At 40.8% G+C, this 24,549-nt stretch overlaps 1 pseudogene; it reads right to left on the bottom strand.

Annotated features, from left to right (window-relative positions):
• Positions 1-6,390: 6,390 nt before the first annotated feature.
• On the bottom strand, positions 6,391-6,845 carry LOC118914814 (40S ribosomal protein S24-like; annotated as a pseudogene).
• Between the last annotated feature and the right edge of the window lie 17,704 nt (positions 6,846-24,549).

The following is a 24,549-nucleotide window of genomic DNA, read 5'->3' as shown; positions in this document are numbered from 1 at the left end:
TAAAGCCTCACACAATGTGAATCATGTGGAAGATGAAAAGCAGAATGAGAGGGAACTCTGGCCCTCTGCGTAAAGCCATGAACATCCTGGGTCTGAGGGGCAGCTGAGCCGTCCACCTGGCAGCCAGGGGGAAGGGCCAGCACATGTTAGACATCTCATGTTCGCTATTAGCACAACAGGTGTTCCAGGGCCAGCCAGCCCTTGCACGGAAGTCAGCTTCCTGTCTCTCCTGGCCAGGATTCACTACGTGTATATACAAAAGTGGCCCAGGAAGGTATTTTTTAAAGAGAAAATTGAAAGCATATCAGGTTCCTAGACAGAAGGTTCCTAAGAAAAGCGACTTCACAGTAAGAAACCCCATGAATCATCCAAATAATTTATATCTGAGGTAAAACATAAATGCTAACCATTCTGTGTGCCTGCTTAGAACACTTTAACAGATCCTTTGGAAGTAAGGGGCTCATAGGAACCACAAACACAGAAGTTTCTGAGCAGTTTTCTGAATGGTTTGACTGATACTCAGCATAAGTGAATCAGGCAATAAACCAGGTTATTTCTAAGTACAAACCTTCCAAGGGAAAAACACATGATGTACACAATATTGAATGAAATGGTGGAAAGGTATGATAGCCTGATAATGGCCCCCAAGTATATCCAGTTACTAATCCTGGAATCTGTGCAAATTATCTTAAATGGAAGGTGTCTCTTCAGAGATAATTGGGTTAACAATCTTGAGACAGGAAGAGTATTCTGGATTATCCCAATAGGTGGCAAATGCAATCACAGATGTCCTTAGAAGACAGAGGTAGGAGATTTGACTGCAGAGGAGAAGGTGATGTGAAGAAGTGGAGGGAGACTTGGAGATTCCAGCTTGAAGATGGAGCAAAGGGCCATGAGCCAACGAATGCAGCAGGATGCAGGTGGAAAGGGTTAGGAAGGGGATTTTCCCTAGAGCCTCCATGGAAGAGAACCTCAGTTTCAGCCTCATAAAAACTGTTGGGGACTTCTGACTGCCAGAAAAGAGTATAGTATAGGGACAAGACAAAGAACTAGGACTAATGATGTAATTTAATAAACTTTTAATAATATCGTTATAAGGAATAGGAAACAGCAGTAGAAAAACAGGCAAACAGTAGGTGGTCAAGAGTATTTTTAGTAGATTGGTTTTAGGTTGGCTAAATAAAATCAGGTCCTCCCAGTGTCTCCGTCAACAGAGTATTTCCCAGAATATTAACCTCAAATAAAATTGAAGATGTCTTGGTAGCATGGGTTTATGGCATCTGGTGATAAATAGGTGATAAAGGTAGATTCTCTAGAAGGCTTAAGACTTTTTCAATCCGATTCTAACTTCATTTGACCAAGAGTAAGATAAGTCTCATAAGACCAATGAGAATACCTAATAACATTCTTTCCTCTAGGGAGAATGCTTTGCTTACAACAGACTCTTAGCAAGGACAGGTTGTTTGATTGTAATCATATATTTGCATATGATCATTAATATTTATTTAGCTCCTTCAGTTTTATTAATTCTTTTCAGTGCCAAGACTCATAGTGTGCAGTTGACCAGAGGTTAAATCCATGGAGCCACAGGGAGCTGTGTTCTGTTTCCTGACACCTGCCATTTCCCTCTTCTGTCTAGACTGGGTATTTCTCCTCTTAAGACAGGACCTTACTGGTAAGATCAATACACAGGCACACATCACAAAGAACGATTCCTGTCTCCTCACAACCATTTTCTTTATCTGGACACATGTCAAAGAGGGAGACCTATTGAAGTCCACAGGTGTTTGGGCTTTTAGATCTTAAAAAAAAGTTTTTAAGGAAAAACAGGACTCTGAACATTCCTAATGGAAACGGGCTGTTAAAATACCTCAGGGTTCATTTTCATATGAACTTGGAAAATAAGACAAATATTAATTTGTAACTAAAACATGTTCAACTGAGATGGTTGGCTGGGAGCTGTCAAAAATGTTGGAAGGTTGTTTTGTAACTTCAGGGAAAATCAGTTAGGATTTACGTGACCTCAGGGGCAAATAACTGGACACTAACCTCTTTATAAATACCGATCCAGGTTCCAAAGCAAGTGAATTAAATTGCTTAGAGCACTTTTAATGATCAAGATGTGTAGTTTAGATAGATTGCCTCAAATTACAATCAATGATTTTAAAGGGACCCAATCATCAGTTTTATTACACTCTACCCAGATTAAGTAATTGAGGTTAATTAAAGAATAAAGTCCTTTTTAGCTGCCCTCTCTCACAAAAGGACACGTCCCCCTTCTCAGACATTTACCCAGCCTATAGTTCGAAACGGACCACCTGCTTGAAAGACCTAGCAGCAATTTAAAGGTTTAAGATGCTTTTAATCGCCTGGGGCTAATAGACACTGGCAACACCTTTGCCTTGCCTGAGATCCCGGCACAGCTGAGCCCCCAGGCCATTCCCAGGTTACAGATAGTGAGGGCAAAGAGCAAGCTGACCCCTGGGATGGGTTTCCTCCTGGTCTCCTTCTCTTGACCTGGTGGCGCCCCACACTATCTACTTTCATTCCTGTTTGGTTTGATGAGCCAGTTGGTCACGAAGTACATCATTCCAAGGAGATGTAAAAAGCGTGGGGAAAATAATACTCAGCAGTGTTGCTACCTTCAGCCTTTCTCTAAATAATCTCCTAGGGCATTAGGACTACAATGATAAACCAGGATACTGAGCTTGGAGGACAGCTCATCAATTAATCATGACATTCTCTGAGAAGGGTGGACCAACCAACATTTTATTAGAGCTAGTTAATAAACGGGCAAGAGATAGGACGAAGTGATAGTGTTCCTTCAGCTGATCAAATCACCAACAGAATAAAAAAATATGGAAGACAAATATCTATTTTGAATTAAGAACTACCTAGGGGATAGGAAATAAGGAAGAATCTATTATGCCATAGAAAGGGTCTCCAGAGAACTGGAGCAATTTTTTTTCTTAATACCTGCCATTGATTAATGACTTGGGAAAAGGAATGCTTAGGGAGTTTGAGACATAATTTAATTTCCTTCTGGGAGTAGAAAGTGCAAGAGAGATGGAAGCCACCTGAGTTATTAGAATTGGAAGATTTGAGCTCGGGAAAAACAGGAAATGAAATTAACATAAGGAATCTTATAGAAAGAAATGGAGATACGTAAATAAAGTCTTCATAGAGATGAGAATGATGACTAACAGTGACTGAGGGTTTACTATGTGCCAGGAATTCCCATAATAATTCTACTCTGTAGGGCAGGCATTACCCCTATACCATTAATTGTGAAATAAGCACATACACAGATAAATTTTTATATATATTTAATTTAATATTCATCATATATATATCACATACACTGTATATATAGCACATATATATCAGTATCACATACATAGATGTCACCCACACCCACACATATATAAAACATTTTAACATAGGATTGATGTCACCTTGTAATCACTGTGGACCAGAGGGCAAACATGATGTAATTTTATCATTGCCTGTGAATGCGCAAACTTGTGTTCCTGTCACCTTCAGCTGACTTAGCATATCATTGGCACGCATATATTGGGTTTAATTGCTATTTTAAAATCTTTTACACTATGATCCATTATTTCAATTTAAGGTTCTTTTACAAGCAGAATTGCTTAAAAACTGAGCAAGAAAGTGAATTAAACTTGGTATAAATAAAGCAAATATGCATCACAGCAAGGAAAGACCCTGATTCCATATTTTCTTACAAAGCAACAACCAAATGCTTTGTGGGACCCTAAAAAATGAAGCTACCAACAAACAGATGAAATTGTGCTTCATTTCATTCCTGAGACTTATGAAAAATAATTGCCTATTACATGCCAAGCAATGTAAATGAAGGCAGAACAAGTGAACAAATCCCCAAGAATGAAGGCATTTCCAAACTTGGAGAGCCCATTTTGACTGGCTCCTTGTGGATAAAAGGAGAGTTCTTGTGGCCAGGATTCTCACCTGGCCCTGGTTGACTAGCTCACTGCACACCTGTGGGCAATACATGGCTGTTGACTCTATATAAAGAGCTCTGCCCAGTGCTCTGGGTGCGACACGGTGGCAGGGCTGCAAGGCTGCAGGAGAACAGAGCAGAGCAGAGGCTGGAGTGGTGGCAGTGCTGAGGACAGAGGCCCAGAGGATGGCTGTGCAGGACAGCTGTGTGGGATGGCTGTGCAGGCAGAGAGGCCCAGAGGCAGAGACCGACTTGGTGCATGCAGACTTGCTCTGAGTGAACGGGATTCTAGTGACTGACCTGCCATCTGGAAATAAAGTTGGTTATAACCCTTTCACCCCAAGAACGTATTGCTGTCAATTTCTTTGGTCACATTGAATCCATAGCGAACTTGCCTGGGGCTGAAACCCATTGGCAAGACAACTGGTGAAAGTCAGCAGGGTTCATTGTTGACCAAGGAAAAAGATAGGCTGCCCTTATGGAAGGGGTGCTTCAGCGAATGGGGAAGCACCTGTGAATGGGGAGACAGTGGATCATCCCCCTGTGGGTATGGGGTCTCAGGTGGCTTGCCTCCTAGAGGACTGGGCCCCACATCAGGACTGGAGGCAAGTGGAGGTGACACCTGAGGCTGTAGGGGTGGCCCTTGGTATAATAAGTAGATCCTTTGAGAAGCAGAGTGCCCGTGAGGCAGCGGGGACTGAGTTGGCTGCTTCTCACAGTATTAAAAAAGTCTACAGAGGAGACCCAAGAAATGGCGGCACGAGAACGCGAGCTGCAAACTTCCATGGATTCCCTGAGGAAGGAGATGGCCTTGATGCGAGAGGAGGAGGCACTAGAGCGCCAGCAGCAAGGTGCCATTGGAGACAAGATGGCTGTGCTGCCAGGTGTTCGGAAGGAGGAAGAGGCTATCAAGGAAAAAGATGAACCCCTGAGAGAAGCACAGGTGGAGGTGGCACGAGAACATCAGCTGCAAAGCATTGAACTGAAGGTAAGAGAGCTTCTGAAGACTGAGCTGGCATTGTAGCAGAGGAGGGACTTGGGGGAGGGGAGAGGTGCCATCAGCCCTGGAAATGGAGGAGCCAGGGAAGGATGAAGGGGTGGTGCTGGAGGCACTGGCTCCTCCTGTATTGAAAGCATGCCCAGTGGTTGTAAAGAAAATAAAGACCCAGCAGCTGAAAGTTCCCCAAGGAGAGGAGCAGCCCCCTCCCCACGTCGTGGAGCACTCTATGGTCCACCTCTATACTCAGACTGAGCTGGTGGCTGTGGGACTTAGGGGTGGATGGAATTGTTCGGTCAGAATCAGAGATGGGAAAGCTGTCTTCCCTGACAGTGCAGCCTGCCTTGAGGCAGCGATTACAAAATGCGAGGTGACATGTACAGTAGCTGAAGCAACGAGAACCCTGAAAGAAATAAGACCTGTTACAGGAGGAATCTGAGGGGCCCCGTGAGGGTTACGAGGACCCAGATGTGGGTTGATTTGATACGGGCAGGAGTTGATGGATGGAAATTAGATGGGAAGCCAAATAGGATCTTTCTGGAGCTATGGCAACAACTGAAACCAGAGCAGCAGTTCCAGCCATTAAGACCAAAGAGGCAGAGGCCAGAGACAGAGCCACAAGTCCGGCCTGTGTGTCTGCAAGACTTTTTGCTGGAGAGGCTGGAGAACAATGTTCAAGCTTCCTTGCACAGGGCCATTGCAGAGGAATAAGGGCACATAGATTGAGAGGAGAGAATCCTGGAGGGATGGAGTGTGGATAAAATGAGAGTTCCTGTGGCCAGGATTCTCACCTGGCCCTGGTGAGCTAGCTCACTGCACACCTGTGGGCAATACATTGCTATTGATTATAAAGAGCTCTGCCCAGTGCTCTGGGTGCGACACGGTGGCGGTTGCAAGGCTTCAGGAGAGCTGAGCAGAGGCTGGAGTGGTGGCAGTGCCCAGGACAGAGGCCCGGAGAACAGCTGTGTGGGACGACTATGCAGGCAGAGAGGCCCAGAGGACAGCTATGCAGATAGAGAGGCCCAGAGGCAGAGACCAGCTTGCTGCATGCAGACTTGCTCTGAGTGAACAGGATTTTAGTGACTGACCTGCCACCTGGAAATAAAGTTGGGTATAACCCTTTTACCGCAAGAACGTATTGCTGTCAATTTCTTTGGTCACATTGAATCCATAGCGAACTTGCCTGGGGCTGAAACCCATTGGCAAGACACTCCTGCATTATTGATCAGCAGTGTTGTTCTGTATTCTCTTACAGATACATAAAATCACGGTGCATCATGGTACTTAGGTTCGATTAACTAGGGGACTGCCATACCTTTTCTACAGACAAGAATACAGAGGCTCAGATAAGTTTCTTGTCCCAAAGCTCACAGGGAGTGAGTTTTTTTAAGTTCTTAATTTATTAATCCTCTCATGAAAAATCTGCACAATCATCACAGATAAAGTCACTGCAGAATCTTTGCTCCTTCTGTTGTCGAGTCTCCAGCTCATTCACCAGCACCAACATGGGCCTGGCAGACCCCCTGCTTGTCTTCATCCTGTTCTCAGCTTCCTTTCACTGTTTTCTTGAGGTTTTTTTCTTCTCATGCAGTCCATGTCTTGTGGGTCTGTGTTTGGGTTTTTTCTTTGCCTAATCCAAAGAATCATAAATCCTGCCAAAGCCAGTTGTCCTGCCACCACCAAAACGGGTTCTGAGCCCAAATGCAAAGATGACATCTGGTGTGGTCTTGGACATTTGGTCTAGTTTTCCCAAATTTCTGTCTTAGGCGCTGTTGCCTTCCCAGGGTGAAGGACGTCAATGACCATTTGTTTCCACTGAAGTGGTCAGTTGGTCATGAACTTCCGGGTCCGGATAGTTACTGTGTCTTTCAAGATGGCGGTGGAGCTTCAAGCAGGCAGGGAAGAAAAGTGAGAGTGAGTTCTTAGACACATCCTTTAAGGTGAGGTTAGTCTGATTCCAGAATTTATGGTCTTAACTATTATGATAAACTATTTCCCAAAACAGGGAAAGAAGCCTGGCATAGTACTTTGAAAGTCAGATCATGACACGTCTTTTCAATACATTTTCATTTCAGAGTAAAAGTCAAAAAGTTCATCACCTCTCTGTCTCATCTCCTGCTACTCCCTCACACTCTGCTCCAGTTCCACTGACTCTTTGCTCTTCCTTTACCATGCTAGCCAGCTTGCTCCCACTTCAAATATGCTCCTACCTCAGGGCCTTTGCACCTGTTGTTCTCACTACCTGGACCATTTACCTACCACATCTCCACTTGGCTCACTCTCATTCTTTCACTGCTCAAATGTCACCATATCAGAGAGGCCTTTGCTGACCATGCTATATAAAATAGCAGCACTCTACCCCATCTTAGGCCCTCTCTGTCCCTTTAATGTGTTTTATTTTTTCCACAGCATGTTACTATATGAAATATTAGATATGCCTTTCTTCATTTGCTTATAGCTTGCAACAACGTAAGCTTTGGAGGGCAGGAACTTTGTTTAAACATTTCTGTATCTGTATAGAGAGTGGGCACTCAGTAAGTGAATAGAAAAACAAATTCTCCTTTGACAATGATAGTATACTATTTTTCCCCACTGTTTTGTCAGTTCAGGAAATTATCATAAATTGGCATCTGTGGATTGTTATTGTAAATCAGTAATTCTTTTTTTCACTCCATTTTGGGAATTAATGAAGAGTTACATTTTTGTACAAAAGTGTTTTCAAATGCAGATTCCAGAGCCAGACTACCTGGATTTTAAGGCTGGCTCTACCTCTTGCTTATGTGATGTCACGAAATTACTCAGCTCCTCTGAGTCTTAGTTTCCTCATCTGTAAAATAGAGATAATAATAGGACTTCTCAAGATTCTTGTAAGGATTTAATTAAACAATACAGGTACATGGCCTGACTCATGCTAAGTATTCAATGAAATATTTATTTTGATTGGCAAACTATTTCCAACTTACCTAATAGGATGATTCTCAGAGGAAATTCCCCCCCACCACCCCAGGGAACATTTGGCAATGCTGCAGATGTTTTTGATTATCACACTGGAGGTACTACTAGCATACAGTATGTAAGAAGCCAGGGAGCTGCTAAACATCTTGGAGTGCAAAACCAAAATAGATTCATAAACACCGAACAGACTGGTGGTAGCCATAGGGAAGGGGGCTGGGGGTACTGGCTAACATAGGTGAAGGGGATAGACAGATACAAGCACCCAGTTATAAAATAAATTAGTCACAGGGATGAAAGTACAGCATAGGAAATATAGTCAATAATATTGTAATATCTTTGCTATATATCTTTGTAGTATGTTGCCAGATGGCAACTACACTTATTGCAGTGAGCATCTAGTAATGTATATGATTGTTGAATCACTCACTATGTTGTGTACCTGATATAATATTGTGTATCAACTATATTTCAAAATTTAAAAACCTTAGAATGCAGAGAGGGACCCCCACAACAAAGAATTATTGAACCCAAAATGTCAATAATGTCACTAATGAACAACCATGATAGAGAACATTTGTTTCAACATATTATAAACTCCAACACTCCTCCAGGAGAAGTAAGAAATTTAAAGGGGAAACTTCTTTTTTTTGAAAAGCCACCACCACTCCGTCTGTCATGCTTATAAAGTCAGCTTAGAAATGAAAATCCATGTTCACATTTCCCCATACCAGAAGTCTGGCTTTAAATCTCTTCTTAGCATTCATTTCCTTTTATAATTCATGGTCAAATAGATGCAGGTCTCAGAATTCCCAAGCCATTTCCTTTTCAGTTCTGCATCAGACCACTAGAGGGTAGAGAAACACTATCATTCAGCATTTGGGTGCCAGTCATAGTTTTCAGTAATGTAAATCTTTATAAAATGCAGAATTATTACTGGTCCCTAAAATAAAAATTACTCAGAATATACTTATTAAACACTTATATAGGTACATAGTTTAAAAGGTATTCAAGTATTTCACTCAAATTGTCATTATTCCCAAACTTTAAGGTATGGTAGTAATTTAATTCAATGTCATAGGTTAAATGGAAATCTAAGAAATGACCATAGATAATATGAAAAGTGTGAGACCATAGTGATGATGATATAATATTTTATTACCATATTTGTAAAACACTTTCTTTGATGAAGATTTGGTTATGCTGAGAGTTAAATCATATCAAATAGATGTATATGATACCTACAGGAATTGGAAGCTAGATGAATTGGAACCTAAATATTAACTGCAAGTAGAAATAAATAGCATTGTGTGCTTAATCCCAAACCAAACACAAACCAAAGTATTACTGATCTTTGTCCTAAAAATACTGCATTAGTATGAACCTGAACAACTAAAAACATATTATGGCATCACTAAATCTTAAGATATATTTGGAATAGAGGTAGTGAGGGAAAATTATAGGTAACTTTGAGGGGAAAAGATTAAATAATTATTTCAAAGATCACAGTATCTGGCTGTTTTTCCTGTCAACTAAAAATTAACAGAGCATAGATACAAACATTGTGCAAGTAATTCCTCAACTTGTTCTTGTGACATCCCAAGTTGTTCATAATTACCTCTAAAGAAATTTTAAAATTTTGTTCAAAAATAGTTTTAATTTTCTTTAACTTACACATACACAAACAGAAATAAACAAAAAATGCTATGTGTTTTGACATGGAGCTGAAGGGCTAGGTGATACTATCAAATCTAATACATGAGAACAGGGATCAATAATTCAGGAATGTTTAAGTATCACACTAGAATACTTGAGGCTTTAGGAGACTGCATAGAATGGTGGTTAATTACACAGGTCTGATGATCAGACTATCTGGGTTTGAAAACTGCTTCTACCATTTAATAGTTTTGAAAATATGGGAAAATTATTTCACATCTTTATACTTCAACTGTAAAATAGCTGTAAATATCATAGTATAGTTCACCTCATACGGTTAATGTGGGGATTGTATGAGTATGGTATTTAGAATAGTGCCTGGCACATATTAACTCAAAAGTGTTCTCTAGTGTAATTATCATTTCCTTTAATAGCTAGGTCAACCCAAGAGATAATATCTATACCTTTTCTATTTTTCAATTAGACATGCCCTCTCTTCCTAAACTGTTGCTAAATCATTTTTTTGTCTTAAGGAAAAGTAACAGACTTGATATATCGGACCTTGAGAAATAAGAAACAGTTGGCTTGGCTTCTGAGCTTTCTCATCAAAATCATCATAATAGAGGCAGTCGCTCATTCTCCTTTCCTTCACATTCCCCCTCTATATGCCCACCCCACCTTTTTATCAGCACACACTTAAGGAAAAGGTTCAAATGAGGGAGGGAGAGAAGTTGTCCTTTATTTTTATTTTTCCAACCACCTACCCTCAAGACAGACGGGAGGATAATCATACTGTATAACAGAAAAAAATATCTTTTAAAAAGCCTTTGCAAGGCAGCCTCTGAGAAGGTCAAATTAATTAATGGGAACAATACTTCTTTTTTCCTTTTATCAGGTTCTAGAAAGTTTCACTATGCTGATTATTGTTTCCTTCTGTAACAACTGGTTATCCTTAACTTCTGATGAGACCAAATGCAAGAGGGAATGTATTCAGGAAGTGGGACTACAAGAAAGGGAAGAGCAACGTAGGGCAAACCTACAACTAAAATCTTGTCATCATGTCAGCCCTGCTACAGTTATTGCCCTGACCTGTTGCCATGGAAACAAGACCTCCAAGTCAGAGTAACAAGAATTCCAAGGACAGAGAGCATATCTCATCCTGCACTTCATTCAGCGTGAATCAATTTCATTTCATTAAGGAAAATCCTCGTTAGGGGAGGTCACTCCCAAATCCTAAAAAGGCCAAAATGTCATCGGCTCAATATATTAAGGTGTAATTCCATTAGTGAAAATTCAACCATGTCACAATTGGCCTTTTATTAATTAATTATTAATTTATATTAAATAATTATTTTTATAATGACCATTATAGCAAGACCAAGCTGCCCAGAAAATTTAAAACATGGACAAAACTGAAAATAGTCACCACAATGTTTATATTCATATTATTCCCTTTTGTTTTCCTTCATTTAAAATCTGCTCAATGGTGCCTCACTAGTTGAAAAATGACTGAATATTTCTTTATATCACAGAGCATAATTGAGGTAACTAGACTCTAGAAACAGATGGATTGAGTTTGGCCTTGCCACTATTATATGATCTTAGTCTAAATCTCTATTTCTCTATGCCTCAGTTTTCTCATTTATAAAATAAGGCCCATAATAGTTCCTACCTGCTAGTATCATTGTTGAGAATTAAGTGAGTTAACATACACAAAGTACTCAGTGTCTGGAACATTATAAGTACTATAAAGGTGTTTGTCATTATAAAAATAATTATTTTAATATAATTATTTAATGAGAGAAAGAAAATTTCATATTGTCCTTAGGTGCTGTTTTTAATTAATACTGCAAAATCATATTTGCAGTGTTTTAAGCACTAAAAAGTTATATTTTCATTATGTGCACTAGCTAAATGAGTAATCAGGACATTAGAAAAAGGAAAAAGTGAATTCACTTAGGAGGATTTTCTGTTTTCCTTCATTTACTGTTTCTTGGACTCTGCAAAGCATTTTGCTATATCCAATCACAGTTCAAGACAAGCCCTAATGAATGAATGAATGAATAATGAACAGAAGTTTCCTGACTAACCAGCAGCCAGGCCCATTCATTCTAATTGTGGGACTGAATCAGAAATTACTTAGCAACCAGTTGAGCAAATGATGGGGACGACTCTGCAGAGCAATTTCATAATTGTAATCAAGCAAACCTCATTAAAGACTTTCTCCTGACCATATTTCCTGAGCTCTGCTTATCTGCAAGTCGTCAGAATAAACTGGTCCAATTAAAGAAAACAGGGACATACTCCCCGTATCAAGGATGCTGAGAAACATGTGGTCTCAAAGCTCAAGGAATGATGCTTGACAAATCCTTTGGCTCATATAAAGGCAAATACAATATTATATAACAGAATGCTTTGGGTTATAAAGCTTTCCTAGAGCATAGGGTAAGTGTCTTGTACAAGCATATCTAATCCCTGGGCAGGACTGCTGCTTAAATATTTCTTCCCTGTGCCAACTTGTGACATGATTCTGGCTCAGTTCTACCATTTCCATCTCAATCTTCTAAGAGTCTGAAGTCAGAAGGATCTGAGACATTGCGTTTAGCCTCCCAGTGGTTTTTCTTATAGATGGTCACAGACAGCTTCAGTATAGACATTTCCAGTGGAAAATTACAACTCCCCTTGAGGCAGTTCATCTATTCCATATATATTTATAGAGCACCTGCTATGTTATATATGTTGGGTTTTGTATTAGGAATACAAAATTAAATAAAATTAAGTCTTATCTTTCAAGAAGCACTTTTTCTGTTGAAAGAGAAAGGTGTAAGAAACATATAATGATAAAACAGTGAGATATGTTTCTCTAGGAGTAAGTACAGTGTGTTGTGTGAATATATAATAATGGTTTTAATAGTTAACACTTATTTCTAATGAAGCAGTGCTCTAAAATTCTACATGTATTAACTCTTTCATCTTCTTGAACTCAGTCTTGGAAATAAATTACAGTACTGAGGTTAAATCACTTAGAGTCACACAGTAAGTGTTACAGCCAGTTTATGAGAAACAGGTTAATCTGCCTTAAGAGAATTAAGAAGATTTCTTGAAGGAAGGAGGTAGAATATTAGTTGATACTTGAGACATGAATAAGAGTCAATTAGATAATATAGGAGGAAGGGCATCCTAAGCAGATGGGAAAATGTGTGCCAGAACTACCCTCAAAACCATCAATAGGACCTCTGTTCCTGTGCTCCTCCCCATGGGTACAGAGTCTGTAAAGCCAAAAGGTCATACCCACCCAGAGCCCATTTTCACTCACTCCATTCTAGACCACACTCGGGAAACCAGGACCCCAGAAGGTCCTGCCCCAGTGGCTTCAGGCCCCCTTGCAGGACCTGTGTGGCTTCTTCCATTCTCCCAAGGGTGCGCCAAACTTCTTGTGTGCTTGTTGCAAGGGAACTGCCATTTGTAAAGGGTGTGGATGTGCAGGCTAGGGTGTCCATACATTCGCATGTAAAAAACATGTGACACCGGACAGATCAAGGGGTGGAAAGAGAAGGTGTGGGCTGGATGCTGGGGGTGCTTTCCTGTGTTGTGATATTATGATGTGGGATTCTGAAGAGCTTGAGAATTCCAAATCTAAACCTAGCTTTCCAGGTATTGGAAAGGCATTTTTGTCAAAGATAGAGGGTAAAACAGGTTTTATGTAGCAGTGTGTTAACTCAATCTATACATTTTAAGAATTTAGAAATATGGCCTGTGGCCTCCATTTGTACTCAAATCCTGGGCCCTACAAATGTTAGAGGTAGACCTGTTGTGTGTGAGGGATGAAGATGTGAGAGAGCCTGTTTGGGAAACTCAAAGTAGTTGGCAAAGCTTGAAACTAGACTATGAAGCAGAGGGTTCAGGAAAGTGCTTGCCTCTTCAGTGATTTTGAACTTTATTCTCAAGACAGCAGAGATTGTTACGGATTTTTGGCAGAGAGTCAGCCAGCATTGGGTGTGGAACACTTGTATCACACGTATCAATCCATTCTATCTCCAAAAAAACACACAATGATTTTTTTATTCTCCCTTCTTCCCTTTGTCTCTATCCAGAAGCATGAAAGAAAAAGAATGGTGATATCTGCTATAGCTGTGGGAGTCCAAGTAGCAAAGCCTAGCACAGTTAGAAGAGCAAACATCTGGGAGAAAAAATAGCAACCAGACATTCTTATCTGGACTACTCAGCTGGAGAGAGCCTAAAAATCACCAACCTGGAGAACCAGGCAGCCAAGGTAAAACCCAAGAGCCCACAGACTGATCAAAGACAGGACATCTGGAAATGGGTCAAAAGCATAGGTCAGTGCTATGTAGGCAATCAGAGTTAGCATAGACCTAATGCCCAAGAGACATGGAGTCCTTGGAGTGAGCTTTGAGTAACTTCAAACACTGTGACCCTCTCAGTTGCAGCACATGACTCTCAGTTATTGACTGACTTCCCAGGGCAAGGCCAGTTAGGTCAGGCATTCAGCCCTGCAGGGCAGGTCTCTCTGTAGCATCACCACGTGCGACTGTGTCTAATCATAATTGATGGACACTGGACAAACAGAATCCCTTTCCAGTAGGTCTCTGTAGTAGATATTTACCAAATTTTGTTGCCAAGAATTACCTCACTTCCTCATGGGGAATTCTACTACTGTTATGTGATTTGGGGAAAATAAACTCCAACCAAACTACCCATCAGCTGGGAAGATCTTCTGATTATTGTCCTCATCCCACCTTACAGGCAGGTGGTAGTGATATGACCTAAGCTTAACCTATCACACACTCTCCCCAAGACTTTAAGCTGTGAGCTGGTGAGTGAGAGTATGAGAATAATCGGGGAGCTGATTATTGAAGCAGCAGCTTCTGGGGTGTCAAGAAACACTGCTGTGATGGCAGCAACTGCTCCAAGAGAATGACCTTTGAGGTAAAAGATGCTGCCCACCCTTTTCCCAAGCCTCCAGTGAGCTCCCTTCATCCTGTCAATAAATCCCCACATGCTCCCATAAAATCAGCTGGCTTTCCTTCCATGTCATGAGTTGCTCTTGCCCCCAGACCAGGAAGTCAGTTTCAAACCCTGCAATTTGTTGCTCAAAATGATTGGTGAAGACATAGATTTTCACATACTTGAAGTTTAAACTGGCAAACCAGTGTCTTTTCCATTTTTAGCTAAGTGCATTCAACACAATGATCCACTATGTTTCTATTTCTCCTCAAATTCCAGGGTGTGCTGATTGTTACAGACTCACTAGGCTATCAGCTTACTCTGGGACAGTGGTCCCCAAAGGAAGAGGAACTGTTTTTTATTTCTCTGGATTCCTGATACTATGGTAAAGAGTGAGGGGATAACAGGAAAGTCAGTTTGTTGAGGTAGAAGGGGACTACTCCACTGGCCCTGCTCTCTGCACCGAAAATACTGTGAACCTTGAGCAGGGAGTACAAATAAAGAGAGAGAAGTCAATGGATAGGGGGTCTGGGTCTTGGCTACTGTCTGCCAATAACATTGTGGCAGATATATTTTCATTTAAAATGTCACTTTGGAAATTAGAAAAGTATATGCACACATATGCAACTAAACAGATGTTCATATCCCTCCTCCTCTTCCTTCTACAGTACTCACAGGAAACACATGTCTGTGTTGTCCTAAGTCCGGTTACTAATTAGCACATTTCAGTAGCACATTTCATGGAGGATAGGGAGGATTTCAAAGGGATTCCTTCCTTTTAAGTTGAGACAGCTGGTGCTAATTACCAAGCAGGAAAAGAATGTGCAAACAGATCATTGAGAAGCCATCAGTGGAACAGAAGGCTGAGGGGGTCTTTTGGTGCTATTGTAGAACTCCTTTCCAGTGTTTGGAAGAGCCTGCATATTAGCTACATCTTTACCTTACCCCCAGGAAGCATCTGTCCAGTTTCATCACCCCCTGCAAGTAGGTGGGAGGCACAGTCCAAGAACATGAACTCAAAGGTCATTTCACAGCATGCATGTAAATTTCACAGAGATATAGTCAGAGCTTTTGTAGTAAACCATTTCTTTCTCAAAGATGCACAGAAAAATAAAAGTTAAGCATGGCTTTTTCGTTTTTAAACAAACCCAGGAGATTATTGATTCAAAGTTCATCTTTATAATTTAGTGTTGCTATGAAATGAGGACAATCTAGACACTCCAGATGATGTCTAGTAAAGATAAAAATAGTTTTTTACTCTAATTTAGTCACATCTCTAATGTAGACCACCTCAAGTCAAGAGATTTCTGGATGCAGACTGATTGTGCAACTTTGGAATAGTCATTTAGTTTTTCTGAGCCTCAGGTTTTCATTTGTAAAATGAGAATAATGGGACCTACCACATAGGGCTACTGTGAAAGTTTTAGAGTTTTATGGGAATACAATGAATATTCAAGGTGACTCTTTAGATAAGGGAAAAATCACAGGGCATCTTTGGAATGTGATCTCCCACAAAAGACAACCAAAATAATCTTAGCTCATTGGAAGTATATGGGCACCTTGCAGAGGGAGGTGATTGTCCTGTGTTCTCAGGCCACCTAGGGACTATAGAAAGCTTCAGGATGACTAACTGGATCTAGGGAACTAGCTTCACAAATGAAAACAATTATACAAAGATGGTGTAGCAGAGTGACTAAAGATGTAAGTTCTGAAATCACACTGCCTAGTTTCAAATTCTGCTCTTCCACTTCCCACCTATGTGACCCTTAGCAAATCACTTAAAGCCAACTGTAAAGATAACAGTAATGACACTGTCTTGCCAATGGGTTTCAGCCCCTGGCAAGCTCACTATGGATTCAGTGTGACCTAAGAAATGGCAGTAGAACGGTTCTTTGGGGTGGAAGGATCTATTACTCCACTTGTTCTCCCTGCGGTAAGTCGAGCACTAGCGTCTCTGCCTCCGCCCAGAGCACTGGGCCCAGCTCTCTATATAGTACAATAATAGCTTATTGCCTAAAGGTGTGGAAGTGATAGCCTAGCAACAGGCCAGTTACATCGTCAGGTGGTTTAAGTTCAGTGAGGATCCTGGCCATAGGAACCCCAACTTCCCCATAGACACCAATTTATGGATGGCTTCATTTTGAGTATTAAATGAAATATGATATAAGCATATTTGATGGACTATGTGGACAAACTGAAGCCTCCTGTGGCCAGGATTCTCACCTGGCCCTGGTCAGCTACCTCACTACACACGTGTGGGCAGTACATTGCTATTGACTCAATATAAAGAGCTCCACCCAGTGTTCTGGGCTGCTGCACAGCTGCAGGAGAGCGGAGGCTGGAGTGGTGGTAGCGCCGAGGACAGAGACTCAGAGGCAGAGACCGGCTTGCTGCATGCAGACTTGTTCTGAGTGGATGGGATTCTAGTGATTGACCTGCCACTATGGGAATAAAGTTGGGTATAAACCCTTTCACCCCAAGAACATTTCATTATTATTTCTCAGTCTCACTGAAACCATAGTGAACTTGCCTGGGGCTGAAACCCATTGGCAAGACAATTGGCAATGTAGACAGGATTCACTGTTGACCAAGGAAAAGAACAGGCTGCCTCGTGGGAGGAGTGTTTCAGCGGGATGTGCCTATGGATGGGGAAACGTTCCAGTGTACCCCAGTGGACATGTCTCACGTGGCTTGCTTCCTAGAGGACTGTGTTCCACCCGGAGACTGGGAAGGGGTGGACAACACCTGAGGCAGTAAAGTTGGCTCTCAGCAAAACAGAGAATTCCTTAGAGAAAGAGAGTGCCTGTGAGGCCGCGGGAATGGTGGGGAGTTTTCTTTTCACAATATTGAGAAAGATGCCCTCCTTCAGGAAGCACGAGAAGAGGCAGCACAAGAACATGAGTTGCAATGTGCTATTGAGGAGATAAAACTTTGTTGGTGACTGAAATGACATCACTACGAGGTGCTGTGGAAATGGTAAATGATGTCATGGAAGCCCGAGAGGAAGCAGCATGAGGAGGAGGAGTGGCACAAGAAGCAGCAGCGCCAGAGTGCAGGCTACCAGGTGCCGGGGGCAGGGGAAGGATGTAGTGGAGCCCTCAGCCCCAGAAATGGAGGAGCGGAGGTTTGATGAACAGGTGGGGGTCGAGGCCCTACTGGTGCCAGAGGCATCAGCCCGTCCTCAGTTGAAATCCCTCCTGGTTGAAAGTTGGTGGAAAGCCCAAAAGAAAATAAAGACTTGGCAACTGCGGGTCCTCCAGGAGAGGGTGCAGCCTCCTCCCCAGGTTGTGGAGCACTCTATGCTCTGCTTCTATGCACAGGCTCAAGCAATGAAAGCACAAAAGGAAACACTGTCTGCTACTTGAAGGAAGAATTTAAAGGGCCCTTTGAAGGCCACAAGGACCCAGATGTGGGTTGATTTGATAAAGGCAGGAGCAGACAGAAAGAAATTGGGTGGCAATTCAAATAGACTCTTACTGGAGCTGGGGTAACAATTAAAACTCGAGCAGCAGGTCCAGCCAGTGAGGATGAAGCAGAAGCCAGAGTCAAAGCAACAAGATTGGTCTGTGTGTTTGCAAAACTTTCTGCTGGAGAGGCTGGAGAAGGTGGGTATTTTAAGCCCACCCATGGTCCTTTTGGTTAACTCTTTTGAGTAGAACTGGTTTGAATACAGCCAGGATGACCCTTCGTAGCCATGGATCTCCTTAGGCTTGAGGGTTATTATAATTTGCTGTAATTTTTTAAATTTGTATATTGTTATAGCCTCTGCTGTTATTCAGTGTTGCAGCTTCCTCTCACAGGGACATTGCAGAAGACTGAGGGCACATTGGTTGAGAGGCGAGAATCCTGGAGGGGTGGAATGTAGATAAAGTGAAGGTTCCTATGGCCAGGATTGTCACCTGGCCCTGGTTGGCTAGGTCACTATACACATGTGGGCCAGACGTTGCTATTGACTTTATATAAAGAGCTCTGCCCAGTGCTCTGGGTGACATGGTGGCACAGCTGTAGGGCTGCAGGAGAGCAGAGGCTGGAGTAGTGGCAGCGCCAAGGACAGAGACTGAGACGGTTATGGGGGCAGAGAGGCCCAGAGGCAGAGACCAGGGTGCTGCATACAGACTTGCTATGAGTAGATGCGATTCTAGTGATTGACCTGCCCCTATGGGAATAAAGTTGGATATAAATCCTTTCATGCCAAGAACATTCCATTATTATTTCTCAGTCTCATTGAATCCATAGTGAACTTGCCTGGGGCTGAAACCCATTGGCAAGACAGACTATAACTTTCATCTCAAAAAAATCAGCCTTGTTATTATAAAGACAATATTAGTATTATTATAGTTACAGAGTTTAGTAACAAGTTTATATACTTTGCTTGAGAGTATGCTACTGAATAGCAGTGTTGAGATATAAACCCAGGCAAAAGCCTTGCTCTTAATCACTGCACAAATTAACATGTTAGAGTGATTAAGGCCTGGATGGGGTTGGGTGGGGGAAATTTAAGAATGAACTGCTTGCTGCAATGGTAATTTGTACAGCTGGATTTGAATATGAAAATGTTACACATGCTTGCTGGGCGGGATGTCCCTCCTATACATCATAAGGGCAAATATATTTAGCTGCTTTGGCATTATAAAGTAGTCATGCCTTGACTTATCCAAAACATTGTCATTTGTTCTTTTCTTTCCCTAATTATTTCTCTTTTCAGTAAACTGAAAACATTATGAAAGATAAAGGAAATATTTCCCCACTCCAAATATTCTACTTTTGAAGACAAAAAAATACAAACTCAGAATAATGGCAAGATAAATTTGATGAATCAAATACCATTGAAAATTCACTTACCACCCACATTCACTGTCTGTCTAAAAAGTTCCAGTTTCTACCATTTTTAACAAAGCCCAAAGATTTCACTCAGCAATATTTATATCAAAGAAAAAGAAATTTCTGAATCATTGTCAGTTCTTTTATAAAACACCTAAGTTTTAGGAACATTGCCTAGACCCATATCCCACACATCAAGGAACTCATAAATCAAAGCTTGTTGATCACTTAAGTGCTGATCAACAATGTCTGTTTTATATTACAGGCTATTTCTGTAAGTGGGAAATGTAGCAATTTTTATGCATAAGACTTCTCTAAAGCTGGGAAGGCATACCCAGAAGATAATTAGTGCCTGACAATGAAGGCTATAGATTAAATATAAGTCAACTGTGTGAGACCAAAGAAGAACACTGCTTCATGTTTAAGATCTACAGAAGGCCTGAGGAATGACACAAAGAGAGACTGACAAATAGGAGCACCTAAACAATGCCTGGGGTCGTTTAAAGAACAAAGTCCCCCTGAGCACTCTGAGGTCATGCCAGCTTGTCCAGAAATCTATCTTCCCCTCCCTGGATCTCTATCACAGATCTGGTTCTAGTCATGCCTGTCACTTGCCAACCAAGTTGCTACATCCTGCATCTGTGCTCTTAATAACGCTTGGCTTCCTCTCCAACTTTTCTTCCGTCTCTAATAATCTGTACCTTACAATTTTCAGATACCTGTTCAAAATTCACATACCAGCTCCTAGACTATAGTTTTTTGCACACAATAGAACTTCACACATTGAACCAATATTACAAATATATATTTCTTTTAACATGAATTTCTTGATATTTATTCACTGGATCTTCCACACTAGAATATTTTCTCACTGAACTGCTTAAGAGTAGGGTCCAGGATTCCCACATCTAAGTAGTAGTCAACTTTAAGTAGTTTTTTTTTTCCCCCGCATCAGAGCAAGTTGGCCTGCAGCAAGCCAGTCTCTGCCTCTGGGCCTCTCTATCCCTGCAGCTGTCTCAGTTTTTCTGTCCTCGGTGCTGCCACCACTCCAGTCTCATCTCTGCTCTCCTGCAGCCTTGCAGCCATACCACCGAGTCACCCAGAGCACTGGACGGAGCTCTTTATATAGAGTCAATGACGATGTATTGGCCACACCTGCGTAGTGAGCCAGCTGATCAGGGCCAGGGGAGAATCCTGACCATAGGAACCTTCACTTTATCCACAGGATGAAGAAAATCATATTATCCATCTCATGGAGTTTTTATAGATAAATAAGATAATATAAATAACACAGCACCTGGGATGATGGAAGCCCTCATTAAATAGGTGCTATTAATATCTTGATTAAAATAATTGGTCAAGAAGTCAAATACATTAAGACATAATGGACTATTGTTAATGATACACAATGTATCCAGTTTTGAGGTTTAACTTTTACAAATACATATATTGAATATTTAAATTATTTATACTTAATAGTCTTTAACTTTAATCATGAAATTAGTGTGGCATCCAGGTATCAATGTGGCTTTAGAGCCACTCAGACATGGGTTAGAATTCTAGCTTTCACACTTACTAGTTAAATGGCAGAGGACAGGTTGCTAATTTCTTGAAACTTCAGTTTCCTAATCTGACACAAGAAAAAAAAGGTAATTCTTACTTTGCAAGATGGTTAAAATAGCACGTAAATACTCCAGCAGTCAATGATTGACAACTGTCATGATTTCTGAGCCTCTGTTTTCCTGATTATTCTAAGGGATAACAGCTGTGCAATTTTAAGGTCGGTCTGTAGCAGAAAGCTACTCACTGGGACACTTCACACAACTCTGCCTCTTCCTTTGCCTAGTGTCATTCTCAGAATTAAGAGGCGAGTATTTCTTTGGAAACAAACTCTTGTGGGAGAGCTTGGAGTAGGCAATTTGTGAACTCATTATCTATAGTGTTGGCAGAATGTGGGTTGTCACAGGCTGAGTATTGTCTTGCTTCTTACAGTCTTAAAATTGCCATACTGTGGCATGGTATTATTTTCATCTCCTTGATGGGCTGATTATAAGGTAAAGCTGTACTGCCTGACCAATGTGCCAGGTGTCTGCTCTAATAACTCCAAGTGTTATTACTTAAAAAAAAAAAAAAAGCAAGTAAAGATGTGGAGGGAAAACAAGGAGCCACCAACCAGCAAGCTCTTCAAGCTTCACCACAGAGACCAGATGTTGCTAGACTGTATTTTGTTTGGACAAGTTCTGCTTAATCTTCTCTGGGGTCAAATGTGGAATTCGACCAATGCTTGCCCAGGGCAATAAAGTTGACAACTACTTAGCAACATATGGAACCAAGCACAGTTCCTTTTCTTTTTCTCCACTGACAGGGCAGAGAGGAGGTATGCAAAGAACTATAAAAAGACCAAAATAAATTCTGGGTAATTCAATTCAATTCAATTCAACTTAATTCAATTAAATTCTTCCTTACATAAAGTATAGTATTGGAGCCCTTTGTTCATTAATTCAACCTGTGCCAGGAACTGTGAAAAAACCAGGGGATTTAATTATGACTAAAACAAACATATAAATATAAGCATCGTCCTTGACCTCAGGAGACTTATATTCTAGAGGTTTAACAAACAAATAAAATAAGCAAAAAAGAAAGAAAGAAAGAATATAACTACAAAATGCACTTTAAAAAAAAGATGAGAGAGAACCACAAGGGAAGAGTACTTATCACAGAAATAGGCACCTGGAGGAATTATCACTTAAGCTGAGATATGAAGGATGAATAGAGAAATGAATGTTTTAGGCTGAGGGAAGAGGATGTGCATAGACCTGAAGGCAGGAGGGAATGAATGTGATAAGAGCCTGAGGGAGGAAGTCACTAAACCAGGGTGAGTAATGGACAGAGTAACAAGATAAAGGTGGACACATAGTCAAGGTTCAGCTTGTACAGGGCCTTTAGATTATGGCTCATATCATTAGTAAAATAGAAAACATTGAACAACTTTTAAAAAAGACATGATGTGATTTAGATAATCTAGCATAGCAATCAGAGCACAGGCTCATGAAACAGGTTACTGAGGTTCAAATCTTGGCTCAAGTTACTTTGTTTCCTTATTGGCAAACTACAATAATAATAGTTATTTACTTCATTGAGGTTTTAAATGAATTACTTAATGGGAAACCCATAGAACAGTAACTAAGACATAATAAGTATGCAACAAAAGTCAAGTTCTATATGTAACATTATTATATATGTATGTACACACAATAGACTGAATATTTGTGTCCCTATAATTCATATGTTGAAATTCTAATCCCAAATGTGATGGTATTAGGTATGGGTCCTTTGGGAAGTAATTAGGTCATGAGGGTAGAGCCCTCATTAATAGGCTTAGTGCCCATATGAAAAAGGACCTCAGAGCGCTCTCTCTCCTTTCTGCCATTTGGGGAAACAATGAGAAAATGGCAGTCTGCAACCAGAAGAGGGTCCTCACCAGACGTTGACCATGGTAGCATCTTGATCTTGAACTTCCAGCCTTCAGATGGTGAGAAATAAATTTATGTTATAGCAGCCCAAACTGACTGAGACAATATACAAAATAATTTTCATTTTTTAAAGTTACTGCTCTTGCTGCTGTGTAACACTTTCTGTAACAAGACAAGGAATGGAGTGCAAGAAAAAGTAGAAGAAGAAAGACACTCTGGGGGAGTGTTTTTAAGTAACAGAGGATAGAAATAACAAAGGCCTTCAATAGGAAGGCAGAAATAGGCTGATGAGAAGGAGAAGGGTTAAGATATGTCTGGGCATGAATAAACTAGATTTCCTGATGGACTGGATATGAAAGTGAGGAGAAAGTAGATTGGGAATTGATCTTAGACTAGTCAAAATAGCCAACAGGTGGCAACAGCCCAAATGTCCATCACTGGATGAATGGACAAGTTGTGAGATATGCATATGATGGACTATTACCCAGCCATAAAAAGGAAATGAAATACTGAAACGTGTTGCAATGCAGCTGAACCTCCAAAGATTATACTAAGTGAAATAAGCCAGACACAAAAGATCACATACTGTATAATTCCACTTATATTAAATAAAGTAAATCCTCAGAGAGAGAAAACATATTGATGGTTTCTAGGAGCTAGGAGGAGAAGAAGATGGGGAGTAATTAATTAATGGGTGCAATATTTCCTTTGGGGTGAGGAAAAGTTTTGGAACCAGATAGAGCAACAACCTGTGATTGTCTACTAAATTGTTCACTTTAAAATGGTTAATTTTATGTTATGTGCATTTCACCTCAATATAATTTTCAAAAAAAAGAATGGATCTTAGGTTTTGTCCTAATCAGCTGGTTGAAGAGTTGCTCAAGTTGAATGAGGACAAGGAACTCAGTGTTCCATTTGGGGCATTTGAATATGTGATGTTCATAATTTATACTAGTGAAGATGTAAGAAATAAGTTAGATATACAAGTCTGGGACTCAGAGGAGATAGAAGAACCCAATACAAAAAATTGAAATCAGTGGAAGTGGATAATATAAATAAGAAAAGAATTTAGGCAAAAGACAAGCTAAAGACCAAGGACAAACTGAGAAATGCCAACATTTAGGAAAAGATCCCAAAAAAAGGAGATTGACAAGTAGAAGGAAATTAAGAAAATAATCCTGGAAGCCAAGAGATAAGCATGCTTCAAAAAGGTTGTGTGTGAACTTTGACAACTATTGCTGAGAAGTCAAGTAAGATGGTGGGAAAGATGTCCCTTGGATTTGGTGACCTGAGGGATGTTGTGACCTTATCAGAGAGGGTTCCATGTAGAAAATACATAAGCACATTGCACTGGGTTGAAGAGTGGAAGACAGATGAAGGGGCAGAAGCAGTTTGTTTGGATACTCAGGAATCTGGTTATGAAGGAGAACAGAAAAACAGGGCAGGGACTGAAACAGCATATATAGTTATATGAAAAAAATGTTTTAGAAGACAGGAAATGCCAGAGCATGTCTGTATGATGATGGGAATGATTAAATGAATATTATTTCTTCATTTATTTCTTCAAATATTACTGCTGAGGGAAAGCATGAGTCCCCTCAAGGAGTAAAGTCTTTGATATTCCAAAAGGTAATGGGATCCAGAGCACAAGTGGACAGATAGCCCTTCTTGGTGGAGGAGGAACAATTCCTTCATTGTGAAGG

The sequence above is a fragment of the Manis pentadactyla genome, chromosome 10, assembly GCF_030020395.1.
Source record: "Manis pentadactyla isolate mManPen7 chromosome 10, mManPen7.hap1, whole genome shotgun sequence".
NCBI classification, from domain to species: domain Eukaryota; kingdom Metazoa; phylum Chordata; class Mammalia; order Pholidota; family Manidae; genus Manis; species Manis pentadactyla.
This window is presented reverse-complemented; position numbering and strand designations above follow the sequence as displayed.